General features: G+C 31.5%; 2 protein-coding genes across 8 annotated transcripts in view; one reads left to right on the forward strand and one right to left on the reverse strand.

Annotated features, from left to right (window-relative positions):
* Positions 1–16,102, reverse strand: part of LOC127718117 (alsin-like) — a 101,873-nt gene extending 85,771 nt beyond the window's left edge. The window contains exons 1-2 of one of the 3 annotated variants that reach the window (XM_052224063.1): positions 16,054–16,102; positions 2,555–2,611 (exon numbers count right to left, since the gene is read on the reverse strand). The gene's annotated coding sequence lies outside the window, so the exon portion shown is untranslated. Of the gene's footprint in view, positions 1–2,554; positions 2,612–3,258; positions 3,280–13,298; positions 13,354–16,053 lie in introns of those variants that run through there. The other 2 variants (XM_052224064.1, XM_052224065.1) reach the window with 2 other exon arrangements.
* Positions 16,103–16,137: 35 nt separating this feature from the next.
* LOC127718120 (kinesin-like protein KIF9) overlaps positions 16,138–17,427 on the forward strand; it is a 45,895-nt gene continuing 44,605 nt past the window's right edge. For all 5 annotated transcript variants that reach the window (XM_052224073.1, XM_052224068.1, XM_052224072.1 and 2 more), the window contains exon 1: positions 16,138–16,226. The gene's annotated coding sequence lies outside the window, so the exon portion shown is untranslated. The remainder of the gene's footprint in view (positions 16,227–17,427) is intronic.

Raw genomic sequence — 17,427 nt, forward strand, 5'->3', positions numbered from 1 at the left:
TAAAAGAATAACAAAATAGAAATAAGAAGATGTGGTATGAGTGCCAATGAGACAACTCTCCATCCAAGTCAAAATGATTAATGTGTAAAAAGTAAACAATTATAGGTCAAAGTACGGCCTTCAACACAGAGCCTTGGCTCACACCAAACAGCAAGCTATAAAAGGCCCTAAAATGACTAGTGTTAAACAATTCAAACAGGAAAACCAACAGTCTAATCTATATAAAAAAAAAGTCTACTTAACAGAACATAGAAAACTCAAGACTAAGCAACACGAACCCAGGGGTGATCCATAACCAGGGGTGATCCATAACCTGGGGTGATCCATAACCAGGGGTGATCCATAACTAGGGGTGATTAAGAAAATGTTAATTGGACTGAAACCGAAGTAAGAACAAATGTATAGACCTATGATAAACATTTGGTTGGTATTGGTGTTATTTCTGCCATCTTAAATGTTTTAATGCATTTGAAAAGGAGAGTAAATTTTATGGTATGAAAATCTTTTGGTATTCATTCTGTACCAGATTGTCAATTCTTGATAGTGCGGACAAACAAACATCATACCTTCTTACAAGGAACAATTTAGTGTTTGTCAACCTAGGGGCTTCAACATTATTTTAAAGATCATATGTTTTTTGTTTGTCATATGAATTCGTACTACAATGTACTATGCATGCTTTTTCAATCGAAATTAATATGATGTCACAATGCATTCTAAATAGCACAAAAACCCATAATACGAGGATACATTAACTAATTTCAAGCAAGTTCACATGCAATTTCATTTCTAATATAGTACATCTGAATTCTTTGCCATATTTATTATTTTTTTTGCCAAGTTAACAAAAATTGTCAAGTTCACCAAGATTTTCTAAACATTTGTTTCTTCCTTTGTATTTTACAATGAGATTGTCATGCATCTCTTTGCTTGGTACAGTCTGCCAATTGTTGATATTATCCCATTTATCAGCAATTTGTACATTTTCCCTTTGATCTTACGGCCTTATATTTTTAAGATCATGGACAGGATTTGATATACGAAAATATTAGGCAATGATGTCATGTATCAGAGCAGCAACATGGCGTGCTCAAGTCCATCCGCGTCAGTTTATCAATGAAATGCATGCGACTTCATTCATACAACCTAACAACTATCCCAACATTTTGTACGCATTTAAGTAGTTTTACTAACTATTTCATTTTTCTTCATATTCTCAACCAAAAAATCATACAGTTAAGACAAACTGCCGATAAACAGAATAATGGCATTTTTGGTTTTTTTTATACTGACTTCATCAGCTCCAATATCAGCTCGCCCGAGCAGGCTCACTTGATATTCTTGCTGATAAAGTCAGTATCAAAAACAAAAATGCCATTATTCTATATATATCCGTGTTCTTCAGTGCAAAAATGTAAGATCTATATAGACATCTATCAAAGATTTTTGCACAAGAAGCCACACTTACCATTAGATGTCAGCTAACTTTTAAGATGAAGAACAGCAATAAAAGCACAGTTACTTTGCTTTGGAATTTGTTAAATACAGGTAGGGATTTTGTATCAGAAATTAAATACACTTCTGATTTTTTTGTTCATGACCTTGCAGATGTCAATTTCAAATCACTTTTTGTCTGAATAAGAGTGAATTTTTTGTATAAGGTACATGTATAATTCGTCTCTTCCTATAACAGGATTTTTGCATAGTTTACAATGGCCATTGTTCTATTGAAACAAAGTTGAGCTTATCTATAATATGTCTAACTTTAAAATGAGGAATACTTGTTTAAATTGTGGAGAAGTAATTTTTTATCTATTGCACGAGGAGAGGAACTTTAATTGTAAATATTAGGACAGATCTCTAAAATTTCTAGCATGCAATTTTTTCATATTGCCCCCAAGAGTATGTGATTTTAAGATACAAGTATCTCTGACCCAGGACTTAAATTGCTGTAAGAATAGATGTTAGTAATTGAGAGAAATCAAGCAGAATTTCCTTAATTCTTTCATAATTTTCACTATACATGCTATAAGGCAATAATTAATAAAATTCTTATCATCAAAACTTCAAACTCCAATACAAATGAGACAGTTTCTGAGTTACAATTAAAGGGCAAGCAAAATTACATAAAATCATCCAAAAGACAATTTCTCTATTATGGTATAAGGGAGATAATCATTTTTTTTTTTTTTTTTTTTTTTCAAAACAGAATATATATCATGCAATTTATATGATGCCTTATCCCTGATTATAACATTTAAATTGCATATATATATATTTATATCTGTTTACAGTTTATATGTTTTGTTATAGATTAGGCCGTGTTTTTTTTTTCATTTGAATTGATTCACATTTTGTCATGTCAGGGCCTTTTATAGCTGACCATACAGTATGGTTTTGGCTCATGGTTGAAGGCTGTAGGACGACCCATAATTGTATTAATCAATGTCATTTGGACTCTGTTGGATTGTTGACTCGTCAAAAATCATACCACATCTCTGTATTTAAAGTCGTAAACTGATAAGAAACAATGTATAAAAAAGTTATGGATTACCTTAGAAAACTTTAGAATCTTTACTACATGTATAATTCTTCAATAATCAATTTCAGCCTGAAAAAAAAGAAATAAAAATGTAACTACCAGTTACTTTTACATTCTTGACTAAATTCACAGTACTCATAGTACTTGAATTATTGTATACACTAGCACGTTTCCAGTCTCTATTCTACTAAGTTGTTAACTTCTATGTCATTTGGTCTCTGGTAGAAAGTTGCAATCATACCACATCTTCTTATTTAATATGTATATAATGATTGCTTATTTGCTATCCATGTCTCCTTTTTTCCTTTAAAATGTCAATTCAAATCAATTGGTAATTTGTGTGTGATATGATGCAAGAATTTATCTTCAATCTCTCCAGCCAAATGACCGATCAATGGAAATAAAAAAGTTAATCTCATAAACCATGTCTGGTTCAAGGCCTAGGTTAACTAGAAGACACATATGCATCAATCTAATTAAAATTAAATCTCTGCACTCGCTCATTTTTTTATGCTTGTTCGCTGCATAAAAAAAATGAGCGAGTGCGGAGATTTAATTTTAATTAGATTGCATATATATATATGTATAAACATTTGTGCTTTTCTTGCAGTGTAAAACATCAAAATTAGATTTCAATTTATAATATCAAACATTATCAACATACACATTCATTTCTAAATTGTTTTTCTTTAATACAAAAAAAAAAAATTATTTACCTTTTTATAAAACATGTAGCTGTTACCAATAACTTGAAAAAGATGTAAAGTTTCATATTTGTAATGAGCTAATAATCATGTTTATATTCAGTGCAACAGGATCTTACGTTTTTTTCTTAAATAACACCCAATAATGTTAAATACATACAAGGAAGTTTTAGTATTATAAGAGCTGAAGGATTAAAAAAAGTAAATGTATGGGTCCTGCGGGTCCATTACCTGAAAGTCGCAGTATAGCTGTATTGCGCTGATGCTGTGTAAAGCAAACATCAAACTCAATCAATCAATCAATCCAAATCCAATACCTGATAATCTTGACAAATATTATCTAAAGTAATTTGATCTTTCCAAGATTAAGCATCATTTAAAGCTTATCTAATAGTAAATAAAAATGATGCTTCTAGATCTACATATACATGTATGTGTGCATCTTCAAAAGGGGTGTATCTACATATACATGTATGTGTGCATCTTCAAAAAGGGTGTATCTACATATACATGTATGTGTGCATCTTCCAAAGGGGTGTTCTGCATTTGCATCATTTTTTTTTTAATGCAGTATTTTATTTGAGCCACAAAGTTATAATACATTTGCTTTTTCGTTTTGTACACAATTCTGATACGATTCTCTGATTTTATTGTTCATGCAGCTTGGAAATTAGAATAAAAAGTGTCTGAATCTGTCAGAAAAGAAAAAGCACATCTCGAACAATTGATTTAACTCCAACATGTTTATTTTCAACAGTTCTTCTTGTTTAGCTACCAAAATATCAATTTTTTTTTCAATCTGTTGATACCAGTCATGCCAGTTAGCTATATAAAATATATTATTAAAGGGAAAATAAATGTTATAATTATGCAACCTAAATTGACATGTCCAGGTGTCTTAGCAATATTAAAACACATCTGGTGTTTTAGGCTAAACGTCCATCACTGAATTAGAAAATTAACAAATAAATGTTGAAATAAAAATGATGTATGTAGCTTTCTTCTTTCAAAAAAGTTCATTGATGCTCATTCGGTATTTGTTTTGAGAATCCTCTGTTCTGAATTTCACCTGTATCCCAGTTAAAAAAGATAAAATAAAATTCCCATCTACCCACCCTATTTTTTCGACTTGGAGGCCGGAAACAAGCATATTTTTTTTTTGCCTTATGACATGCATTTGTTACATCATAGTTTTGTGGTAAGATTATATTCTTCAGTGTTTGGTCCTTAAATCCAGTGTGAACTGTACATTGTAAATTTCAGTTTTACTAAGTTTCACTACATTTTGACAGTCTAAGAAATCATGTCAAATTTAGTGATAACACCAGCCTTTCATCAAAAATTAAATTGAAAAAAAACATTGAACTGTCACTTTTCTTAAAAGTTAAAGGTCACAAAAAATACGTGTAGAATTATTTCATACAAACAAGTTTATCATGACAATATAAAATTTGTTTAATTTTGATGAGTTACCTCTAGTACAAAGAATATAACACCCCAAACTAATTTTGAAGTCTGTTTTTATAAATGGATTTCTTTGGATTATCCCCCGTGGTCATATAAAAATCAATATTTATGGTGACTATAATTTTGTTATTTTTCACATTGTTAGATTATTGATGCTCTTTAAAATAAATGGGGAATATGTCTATGGGACACAGATGATACCCCTGCTTGCATATAACGTTATAAAGGGACATAACTCAAGAACAGTAAAAGTGACACTACCCAAATTCATACTTGATCTGAGTTTTGTGGTAATAAGTATTGTGTATAAGTTTCATAATATTTGGTTGAGGCAAACTTAAGTTCTAGAACAGAAACAAAAATTCAGCAACTTTTCCATTTGTAAAGGGGCATAACTCTAGAACAGTAAAAGTGATGCCACCAAAATACAAACTAGATTTGTGTTTTGTGGTAATAAGCATTGTGTGTAAGATTCATAACATTTGGTTGAAGCAAACTTAAGTTAGAGAACAGAAACAAAAAATTCAGCAATTTTTACATTTGTTAAGGGGCATCTAACTCTAGAAAGGTAAAAGTGATGCCACCAAATTCAAACTTGACCTGTGTTTTGGGGTAATAAGCATTGTGTATAAGTTCATAACATTTGGTTGAGGCAAACTAAAGTTAGAGAACCGAAACTTATTTTGGGACGTAGGTTTAAGTAAAAATATGTTACCAATATTTATACTATTTCCCATGCTATTGGCACAAATCTGAGACTACTATAACACAGAGATTGGTCACTATTGATTTATCGGATTATCTGAGTCTCCGGTAGTTAGCTATGTTATTTTAACGTAGTTTCGTATTCGACCGTAGCAGACGACATATACAAATGTATCACCAAATCACTGAGACTACTATAACAGTATCGGATATTATTATTTTTCTTTTAAAAATAATTTAAAAACAAAATTGAATTAATCAAAAAAAAAAAGAATATAGTTTTTATCTTTCAAATGTAGTTATCTCTATTCATATTTAAATTTTCTTTTTAATCATTAATAATTTGTTAATAGTTTGTTATTATGCGGCCACTCTTGAAATTGTGAATGTGATTAATCTTATCAATCTTACAGTTACATTGTTTTGCTACATGTCCGTTAATTGTATCTAATATACAAATATTTTACCTGTAAAGACAGGTTGTCTCAAAAGCATGGGAGATGAATTTTGTTTCACAGCTGGGTGCCCAAGGTACACGAGGCTCCGTTTATTGCAGTAAACTTTTATTCTATACTTGTAAGGTATTTCACTGCTGAGTGCCTAATATACATGTTTATTGTAGTAGACCTTGTCAAATATCGTCGGTGCACTTGTGGTAGGATTCAGGAGGGTGTGGACTGGGTTTTATAGAATGAAGAAATAGGGGCAAAAAAAGTATAGAATGGAGAAAAATGGACCGACAAATAAAGAATCGAGAAGAGAAAATAATAAGTTATTAAGATTTAAAGAATAGAGAAAAATGGCATAGAAATTATAGGAAATAAAGAACCCCCATCCAGACCCTCATTCAGATTATCCAACGTAAATTTTATTTTTCAAACAATTTTTTTTGGTTTCAACCCCCCACCCACCCACACACACACTTTTTTTTAAATTTCCGTCTGATAATTAGGTCAAGTTTTTGCAAACAATGTAATAATCGGCGATCACAGAAGTGGGGAAAAATTTCATTAAAGGTAAATGAGTAATTTCCTTACGTAACAGATCAGCAAAGAGGTTATAACTTCAATGGATACATAAAGCAAACATAAGCCCTACAAATTATATATATATGTTCCCAAAATATCGCCGGCATTTTCATTTTTCAATTCACAATGTCCAGTAACATTGATTTTTTTATCTTGGGATGATAGTGATCTCAATCTTGATCTTTTACGTGGTGAATATACTGCATCAGATATTGAATCTGAGGATGACTATACGCCCCTGCTGCAAAGACTGCAAAAACTCCAAAAGAAGCATCAACCGCAAGTGCATGTAAATCAGAACGAAGAAGCTTCAAAATTACGTGACTGAATAATCAAATTATCTCTATGTTAACATAAATAGAACCACATTAGTGTAAATTACGATGATATTTTTTCAACACCAGAAACATGTGCCCTCTTTCAAAATCCCAGACAAGAAATTTTGTGCTTCAATACAGAGCCGTAAAGTTTTTGAAAATTTGAATATTGTCTATTGTTAAAGTGTCGTATGTTTTAGTTATATCGCTATGCTTTTTGTAACCCTAATAATTGAGCAACTCAGACGAAAAGAGTTGTGATTTGCTTTAGTTTTTTTAGCCACAGCAAATATAAATGTGCTTGTTCAATGTTGGGTGACAAACAATGTTAATTGTTGTCGGCATGATGCTTTGTAAATAGGTTCCCTATAACATTTTTTGTTGGGTAACTGCTGACAGTTTACCATGTGAAAATTCTGAGAAGCCAAAAATAATGCGGAATGTATAAATACGTAGCAATGTCAGATCTAAACAAGAATGTTAAATATGATAGCATATATTGATGTCACCTTTCTGTAAATTCAACTTCGATTCACAACTGCTTGTCAATGGCAAATATTTCATGTACAGTCAGCCTGATTAAACCGAAATGAACTATTTTCAAATTATGTTTAAAGTTTGTTTTTTATTGTTATGCCGTTACACCAATGTCCCATGCTAGTGGTGGTAATGAGCGCCTAAAAATATTTAACATTGTCACATTCTTTATGTGCCCGTCTCAAGTCAGGAGCCTGCAATTCAGTGGTTGCTGTTGGTTCATGTCCGTCATATTTGAATTTTCGTAAATTGCTTTGTTATTGTAGACACTTCGTTTTCTCTAGTGAATTGTTATATATTTTCCATGTCGGGGACTTTTGAAGCTGACTGCACGGTATAGGTTTTCTCATTGTTGAAGGTAATTACGGTGGATTCCAATAACTTACATCCACTTCATTGAACTTCATTTGGACTAAAGGAGTTGTCTGATTGGCGATCATTAGCAAAAATATATAAAAATCTCCTTAAAGTTTGCTTCAAGTGGCTATTCCTTTAATATATAAAGATGTGTGGATTCTTGTTTTTTTTTCATTGAACTGTTATCCAAACTGAGCGTGTTTGTGAATTTCTGCATTCCTGTCTTTGTTTTAATGTATATAATAATAAAAATGTATATTCAAAGACTTAAATATTTATTTCTCCATGTAAGACAAGCATGACAAATTCAATGAAATTAAAAAAAAAATACTAAAAAAAGTCATTTTCTCCTGTAGTACTTCTCCCTTCTTCTAATGCGTGATTTCTTTCTGGGGGTATTCCTACAATAAAGAATATATTATAAATAAAAAGAAATAATCTTTGTCAAGTTTATAGCATAGGCAATTCATTAATTTTTAAGACAGTAATCTGAGACTTGAGACTCAGCAGTAATTGACCAATCATGTCAATATGGATCAAAATAGTTAAACTGATAAAGGATGCAGACCAAAGGTGTAAAGGATGCAGACCAAAGGTGCATGTACTTTTTACATCATGTTTGGGTCAATTATTTAAAAAAAATACGTCTATTTAGGAACTCATGATGTAGACATACTGGTATTTCATATGGTGACACATTTTCATTGCATAATATTATTATACTAGCATGTATAGACTGCATATATATATTTTATCAAGGGAACCAAATAAAAATCTAAATTTCTTTCACTAACAATACAAATTCACCTATCAGACCTCATGTTGTGTGTGTGCAACTTGTCTCGTGTGTTTCTCAGTTCTGCAGTGGGAACTTACTGATACAGAAAAATTGGAATTTCATATAATTACAAATTTTACATCATTACATCGGTTAATTACTAAGGCTTGCACATACATTATCCGGAAAACAGATTGTTCATCTGAATGTAAGTTATGGGTGAGTTGCTCATTGACCCGGTCCCACGGACTGGTAATAACTCGAGGTTACTTTCCGGTTTGGTCGGTAAATTCAAGTCTATAACTGCACTTATTTTATTTAAAGTGCTTATAAACCAACATTTATGAACATGTCAAATCTTATATTCACACTTACCGGAACATAACACTCTTTATAAATCCACATTTGTTAATTATTATTTTCTCTTTCGCTGTCAAAAATGGCGGTCAAATCCTTCTTGTCAATCATTGCGAGTCACGTGCCAAGTCACGTGATCGATGACTTACAAATAATTACTATTTGACTGGTCAGTATGGGAAGTGACCAATCTCTGTGTTATAGTAGTCTCAGGCACAAATGAAATACTTTATTTTGGCGTAAATGAAATATTTTCTTGACGTAAGGGACGACATCAAAAGATCAATGTAGGATAAAAAACTTAAATCAAATAGTTTGGGGGTGGGGGGTTAAAATTGCTGCAAGTTTTGTTTATCCAAAATCGATTTTACATATTTCCATATTGGTCAATCAATTTTTCCCAAATTAAGTTAAGAGGGGGGGTGGGACCGTGGGAGGGTCAGTGAAAAAACTATGTGAATTAAGTTTTTTATCCTACATTGAACTTTTGATGTCGTCCCTAAAAGAAATCCCAATTAGTGCAAATGCAAAGGGCTGTTCCAAAGTTTTAACAGAGATTAATGATTTGTACATATTTTTCTTTCAAACATACATGTACTCTTCCCAACAGAAAAGCAATTACTTTTTTTTCAACTTTTCTTGTCTTTGAAATATATCCAAAAGATTTCAATTAAACTAGATCATTTGAAAGTCACATATAAACAGATTAAATTTTCCCTTACTCTATCAGGAATTTCCTTCCTCAAATATACATCAACTGATTTGAAACTTGTACAAATAAACATAACTGATTATTACAAAATTATGCATGATTGCTTTCTAAACTTGAATTATAAGTCATTCCAAAATAATCATGATAATGCAATCTTTTGAAGTTTTTGCTCACTTAAAAATGTATACTTTTCTTTCAAAATGTTAATGAGGAAATAATCAAATTTTTTTTAATGCATTAGCTTAAATACATCTTTGGTAGCTGGTGGATAGTTGTCTCTGTTACAATCATACATTTCCTTATTTTTATATCAAACACAGCACGTGAATGCACTTGATACCAATTCATTCATTAATCATTGATAATACACATACAAAACCTTGTATCTGTTTTTTTGTGTTGATTTAATAAAATATTATGCAAAATTTGATCTCAGTTTGCCCCTGGGGTTTTTTCTAAAATAACAACACTTAAAAGTTGTATTCACTTTTTTGTAGTGTTATTCTTTTAATTTTTTTTTAACTTAAGAAATTCAAGTGTGTCACTGATTTCTACATCTACCTAGGACAATTAAACATTTAGTTCAAAAGTATCTTGAGAATTGTTTAACTTAACTGGTAGTAAGAGTGGGACTTTAAAAAAGCAGGAATGTACATGTATTCAATGTAGACAGACATGACAGACACCTGAACCTAGAGTACCCATGTTTTGCAATGAGCACCTAACATCACATTTTGTTTACTTATTTTTTGGATTTGGATGAGCTTTACAAAAAAGAGAATAATGGGTAAAAACAAAAAAACATGAGAAAAATGTCCTAAAAAATTTAAGAATACAGGAATGAAGGAAACCCCCCTCCCTGGTTGACGGAATACTCCGAATAGGGAAGTTATGTGTCTAGACTAAAATACATTTGTAAACACGAAATGCTGATCGATACATATGATCGAGTCTGTGCATTGTTTATTCATGTTATTGTTTATTCTAGACTTTTTGTAATTTGGATATACGTTTTAGTATGTTATAAATCAAATATTAGAATTTGAGTCAAATTGGTGAACATGAAGTTGACAGGTAATGCCCCTTCAACTGAGTGTTCTGTTTACTGATTACTTACATAATATGTTAATCATAAAAAGAGAGAGAAAGTACCAAGAGGCAACCTGAAATAACTAGACATCAATGAGATGGGAGCCATCTCTGTGGGCCCCGCTGTAAATAATGTGTGGTAAAAAATTTGTATGGATAAGCTGATATGAAGCACTTTATTAAGTTTTGACCTTGAACTTTGATCTAGGAAGTTGTACAAACATTATGACACACCCTCTGGTGTTGGTTAATATACATGTCAAATATAAAGCATGAAATTATAACGGTACGGGTACTCTAGATATAGAGCGGACACAATTTGTTACAGACGGACAGACTGATCACTGTAGGGCTACCCCCACCTAGAGGCCCTAATTATAGAATAACTAATCAAAGAATTCAAATATAGAAAAATATTCAACGAGTGACCGAACAACACATTAATTCACGAATGGGCGTAGCGCATGAGTTAATTATCAGAGTTGTTCAGTCAAAAGCTTTTCAATGGAAATAAAGTAGAAAATGCAAGGAACTATATCTTATATCTTTTTATATCTTTTTCTACGCATTTACAATTTGCTTAAATAGCTTTGATGCAACATCATCGACAACATCTTGACAACACCTACTGTTGTATGACGTCAGAGGAGTGAAATTATCGAGTTTATTTCACATGTGAAATTATCAGTTTTTATTTCACTGGGAAATCACCGTAATTCATCGCAACAAATGTAATAATTATAGAATTACAATGGCCAAAAGTAAAAAGATGAAAAATACGAACAATAATAAAACAGGACACAGAAAACCAAAGATAGAGCAACACCAACCCCCATCAAAAACAGGGAATAAATTCAAATGTTATTAATATGTTGTTGTAAACTATACACACAAAACATCTGTCATGTTTGCTTCTTGTGATATTATCTTCGATATGTCCTTTAAGAAAATTGCCTTCAGTTATTAAATGCAATAATCATACTTTATGCAAAAAAGTACATGTATCTTCTCACATCAAATAGAGATTTAATCATGATAAAAGCTGAAAAACTTAAAATGGCATTGTGGTTCATTGATTTTCTTTGCTACAAATGATTGCGCAATTTTACAGGTAAAATTTGTACTTTTATTCTATGTTTACAGTTGAATAAATTAATCAATCTTGATGTATTCCTTTATATAGAGACTGAAACATCACTTTGTTATTCTAGAGTCTATCAATATCATGATTATCACATGTATCATCTGAATGAATGTGACTAAACTAAATTTTAAAATGCAGCAAGTTTTGAATTAGAGTGGTTCTTATATATTATAAGTTCTATAACCTTAAGTTAATCTATTTGTGGTTTTGGAGGGAGGGTTAAGGCATCACTGCATCTGACAATAATGCTAATTTTTTAACATTTGAATGATTTCTGTTCGCTTAATGTCCAGTGTTTAATGTCCAGTGTTAAATATTCCTTGCTTATTCAGGAAGAGAACAGATTAAGATAAAACTTAATACATGTAATAGGAAGGTCCTGAAAAGTTGTCTACCTGTGTGAAGGCCATAAATATATACATAGTTAAAACCGCTGCATTTGTATGCGCTTGTCCTAAGTCAGGAGCCTGTTGTTCAGTGGTTGTCGTTTGTTGATGTGGTTCATAAGTGTTTCTCGTTTCTCATTTTTTATATAGATTAGACTTTTTTTTTCTGTTTGAATTGTTTTACACTGGTCATTTTGGGGCCCTTTATAGCTTGCTGTTCAGTGTGAGCCAAGACTCTGTGTTGTAGGCTGTACTTTGACCTATAATTGTTTACTTTTTACACATTGTGACTTGGATGGAGAGTTGTCTCATTGGCACTCATACCACATCTTCTTATTTATACATACAACATGTACAATGTACATGTTATGTAGAAGTTGTAATTGAGCAAATTATGATTTGTACAAACTTTTTCAGAATTTTGACATGCACCCTCATTCCCAAAGTTAGAAAAGTTTTTCTAATAAAATTAACCAACTTAAATTAAAATTCATACACTATCATGACTATCATGACTATAACTTAACATTAAACTTGCCCCCTTTTGACATAAAGCGGCAAAATGAGGACATTAGACAAGGTTAAATTCTTTATGGTTTTTTTCTGCTAATACCAGTGTTATGTATAAGACTGTCTGATGTAGATATGTTTATATGAAAGTGATATAAGCTAAATCAAAAGAAAAATTAATTGTTTTTTTTTCCAATTAGGTTTAGTGTGACACAAAATACTGATGTCTTGAGAATGGAAACGGGGAATGTGTCAAAGAGACAACAACAAGATCAATGAGCACAAAACAGCCCAAGGCCTCCAATGGGTCTTCAACACAGCGAGAAAATCCCACACCCGGAGGCAGGCTTCAGCTGGCCCCTAAATAAAAATGTGTACTAGTTCAGACAAAATGGATGTCACACTAAACTCCAAAACATACATGACATATAGATGAATCAAAATTTAAAAAAAACATACAAGACTAACAAAGGCCAGAGGTTACTGACTTGGGACAGGCACAAAAATTTTATCTTAGGATATAAATTTCAATTAAACAACAGTTATTCAATGTAATAATTATACATGTAGTATACATTTTACATGTACATGATGTAGTATACATTATACATGTATATCCTGACACATCATCAAATACAAATATAATAGGTATAAAAAATACTTACTGATATTATATCATAATTATTTTATCATGGTTTGTTGATTTTTCTCCATTACAATTTATGATAATGTATAATTTCTACAGGTAAAATTAGTATTTTTATCCTGTTTCATGTATTTATAGATACATTACAGTAACCTTGAATAAATTTTAGAATCTTGAAATATTACCTGCAAAAAAGATTAAAAAATTTATCTTGTTATTTTATTGATTAATTGTTGTTTGCTTTGCATCCAGTGGCAAATATTTCATTTTGTTTATCAGTATGGCTCCTAAAAGCCCTCTTACATTATTGATCATATGATTCAAGTGGAGGGGGAAAAGTTTCTTCTCTTATTCACTATGAACTTTAAATATTTAATATAATTACATTACACAGAAGTTTCATAAGATTCTGTAATTTTGATTGGCCGAAACATTTCAGAAGTTGAATTTTATTTCCGTATAAAATGTTATATCCAGGACTCAGTGAGTGCATAGGTGACAACATTAAAACAATGCGAAGAAAAGCAAGCGAATGGCTTGATTTCTCATTCGTAATGTCATGGTTGTAGCATAAAAATGTTATTATATGAATTGAATACTTGTTTTTTTAATTTTATAAGGTTGTAACAGACTTTAACCTGCGCACATTTTTAGTATGAAGCACTTCTGCTTCAGTTATTGTTTTTACAAAAGAGGCTGATTAGAAACAACATGGATATTCAAAACTCAAAGAGAAACTGACAACCCCATGGCCAAATCAAAGTGCTTGTAAGCACTGAAGGGTAAAGATTGTTTTAATTTATCAGTGGGAAGTAAAATTAAACATTGAATTGTATAAAACATTGGTTGTAGTTGATTCAACTAAAATTATTGAGAAAGGAAGATAACTCCAATTTTAAACATTACTTTAACAATGACATCATTGATATTTTTAGATATTTATAGATTCCTGCACCTTGCACGAGTTATGTAATTTTCTTAACAAGTATAACATCATTTTTGTAGCTTGAATATCTGAGCATATATTTCACTGATAAATTTCTGGAAATGTTCAGGGATAGGATGTTTAGAATGTTATGATCAATGCACTATATTTTGTGTATCTCAAAAGTAGTGATAAACATTGGAAGATTTAGATTAATCAGTATCATAGGGTTTTGATTGCATTTCATGCAATCTTTGCCCAAAAAACAAAAGACGATGAAAAGTCAAACAAGTCCACAAAACACGTACATAGAAAACTAGGCTAAGCAACACAAACCCCAATAAAAACTAAGGGTGATATGATGTGCTCTGGAAGGGTAAGCAGATTCTTCTCAAATAGTTGGGACTGTCATGTAGCTCATGGTTTAATAGTATAAATTCAGTGATGTCACAATAGAGATAAATTGATTGATTGTTGGTTGCTTAACATCCAGTGACAAATAGAGATGAATAAGAAGACAGGATTTTGGTTACCACAATTGGAAGAATGGTAGAAAAGCAACTTTGAAATACATTTTACCAGTTACAGATCACACATGTGACATGTTCTTGACTTCAAGATTTTTTATAAGAATAACAGAGAGGAATGTTGTATAGCATCAAAATCTACCAATTGATCGTATGTGTAATAAATTTAATTTCACAATATTTACTAATGTATGAGAGAGGGAATTTGGTTCCTCCCATGGCGATTATTTATAAGTAATTAAGTTTGAAATGTTTTAACTCCATTGACTGCAACATAAAATGCAGGAATATATTGTGTACAAAAATTGAAAATAAATTTTCACGAGTAAAAAAAAACAAACATGTGTAGCAACAGATGCAAATAAAAGTCAATGTGCTATAACCTCTGTACCATTGTCTTCAGGTCAAAAATAAATCAAAGACTTTTACAGACCCTTTGAATGTGAAATTTCCTAGAGGGAATTTCTCCTAGCGTTATAATATTAGTACAAATCCTCATAATGGGGGTACCTTCATGACGAATAATGGTAAAAAATCTTGCCAAATGAAGTTAACAGTAATTTTTGGTGCATGACGATAAAATGTACATTTTTTTTATGAGGATAAAAAAATCCAATATTTTGACGAATCACCATGATCACGTGCGTTAATTCTTTTCCAAAAATAACGGTAACAGATAATTATTTGAGACTTCTGAAGAATCACGATTCGAATATTTTGACAAATCACGATAAAATTTTAACCAATTTCACGCTAACGGTAGCTGAAAATGGCCTTTTGACGCCTGACGGTAAAGGGCATTCCTACCCTCTTATAAGGAATAAAATGTTATTCTCCTGCCCCCCCTCCATGAATATCAAATGGTTGTAACATTATAGCTAAAAAAGATAAGGTATTAATTATTTGATCAATTGACAGAAGTGATCTTCTTCAATTTTAATCATTGTAATACAACGTTTTTTAAGTTTACAGTTTTACACCAAACAATATATATTATCAACATGACCAACCGGGGCAACCCTAGTCTAAATAATTATGACATCTTGCAAGCCTATTTTAATTTTTTTCTGTATCGCCTTCCTACGACGTCACAGAAAAAAAATTAAAATAGCCTTGCAAGACGTTATAATTATTAGGACTAGGGCCGTAGGGGCAGGGCAACCCATGAACTTGTTCAAAAATTATAATGAGTGAAATTCCGAAATTTCCATAACTGTCATCACTTTCAATTTGTTAAATCTTTTAGAAAACAAACATATCTATCTATCGCTCTACTGTCATAGCATAAAAATATTTCTTTTGGACGAATTTGTATGTAATACCTTCAGGATCTGAAATTCAAGGGACATCAACCATTTTTTGTTTTGGTTTATAATCACGCGAGGATTTGCGAGAGTTTCCTTTCTGCGCCTGCGCTAAGTTCCTAACAACCTGTCAACAAAGTGTGGGGCAAATTTATAATCACCGTTTAAAACTCTTATTTATGAAATAACTGGTAAGTTTCTTAAGTAGCATATATTAACAAACTTCTGAATACACAAAAAATCATCTAAATCAGGAACTTATCGCGTATGCATTGTCCAGAAATTGAAGATAAGTAACCTGTTAAAAAAGCCTTTACAAGGGGAAAAAAATCTTGATCAGTTCATGTATGTAATTATGAAAATTAGCACAACTCGGAAGTCACTACAGCTGGTTCTTTTCCCTTCAATTTTTTGTCAAAAGAAGGGTTAGTGAAATTTAGATGAGGAATAAATGTGCAAGGTTATTGTTCTTAGTTGTTAGTCAGCCATACATTCATCATGTTCATATCATGTCATTGTAAACCTGAAGACACATGGTGATGGTTGATCATGGTTATATCGGACACAAACTTAGCCTACGTTAGAAAATGTACGCTTGCAATGATACTTGTGTTTGATCTGAAAAGAAGCTATAAGGTCATCACAGCGCTGACGTCAAAAATACAGTACTGACTGTTTTCAACAAAAGCTGACAAAATCTTAAGCCTAATGTGTTTATATGCTGGCTATTGATTTTGTCTACAATAATCCACAAAATTAGGATCGGTAATATGTCTTTATTCTACTAACTGGTCAGTGGCGTAGCTGGACATATGTCGAAGGTGAAGCCCAATTCGGTGAAGCCCCCCAGAAGCTTCTGGATTTTAGGGTTTTAGACCCACAAATATGAACTGAAAATATTGAATGTAAAGGTCGATTCAAAAGCATTTTTGTTTGATACAAAGGTCAAATATTTTTGTGAAAAATTATATATTTTTCCTCCGAGAAACAGTAAAAACCAGGAGATTCCAGATGGGTAAAAAAAGTTATATTGACTAAGACCAGTATAATAACTAGAAAAATTCGTAAGGGTTCCGCGGAACCCAGTGTCTCGCCTACTTTTTCTGTTAATCGCAGGCTCAACAAAAATGAGGAAGTACATCAATAAAAATATTCCTCTTGATACTATCTTTTGATTGTAAGAAGCTTCTGTCCAAGTTTGGTAAAAATCCAGGATAGTTTATGAATCTAATAAATGTTTAAAAACTTTTAACTGCAGACTGAATGTAATGTTAACTGGAAGAAAACAAAATTTCCTTCTAGATACTAGCATTTGATCATAAACAAGCTTCTGTCCAAGTTTGATACAAATCCAAAATAGTATAAGAAAGTTATTAAAATTTTAAAAACTTT

Source organism: Mytilus californianus, unplaced genomic scaffold, assembly GCF_021869535.1.
Source record: "Mytilus californianus isolate M0D057914Y unplaced genomic scaffold, xbMytCali1.0.p SCAF_10, whole genome shotgun sequence".
NCBI classification, from domain to species: domain Eukaryota; kingdom Metazoa; phylum Mollusca; class Bivalvia; order Mytilida; family Mytilidae; genus Mytilus; species Mytilus californianus.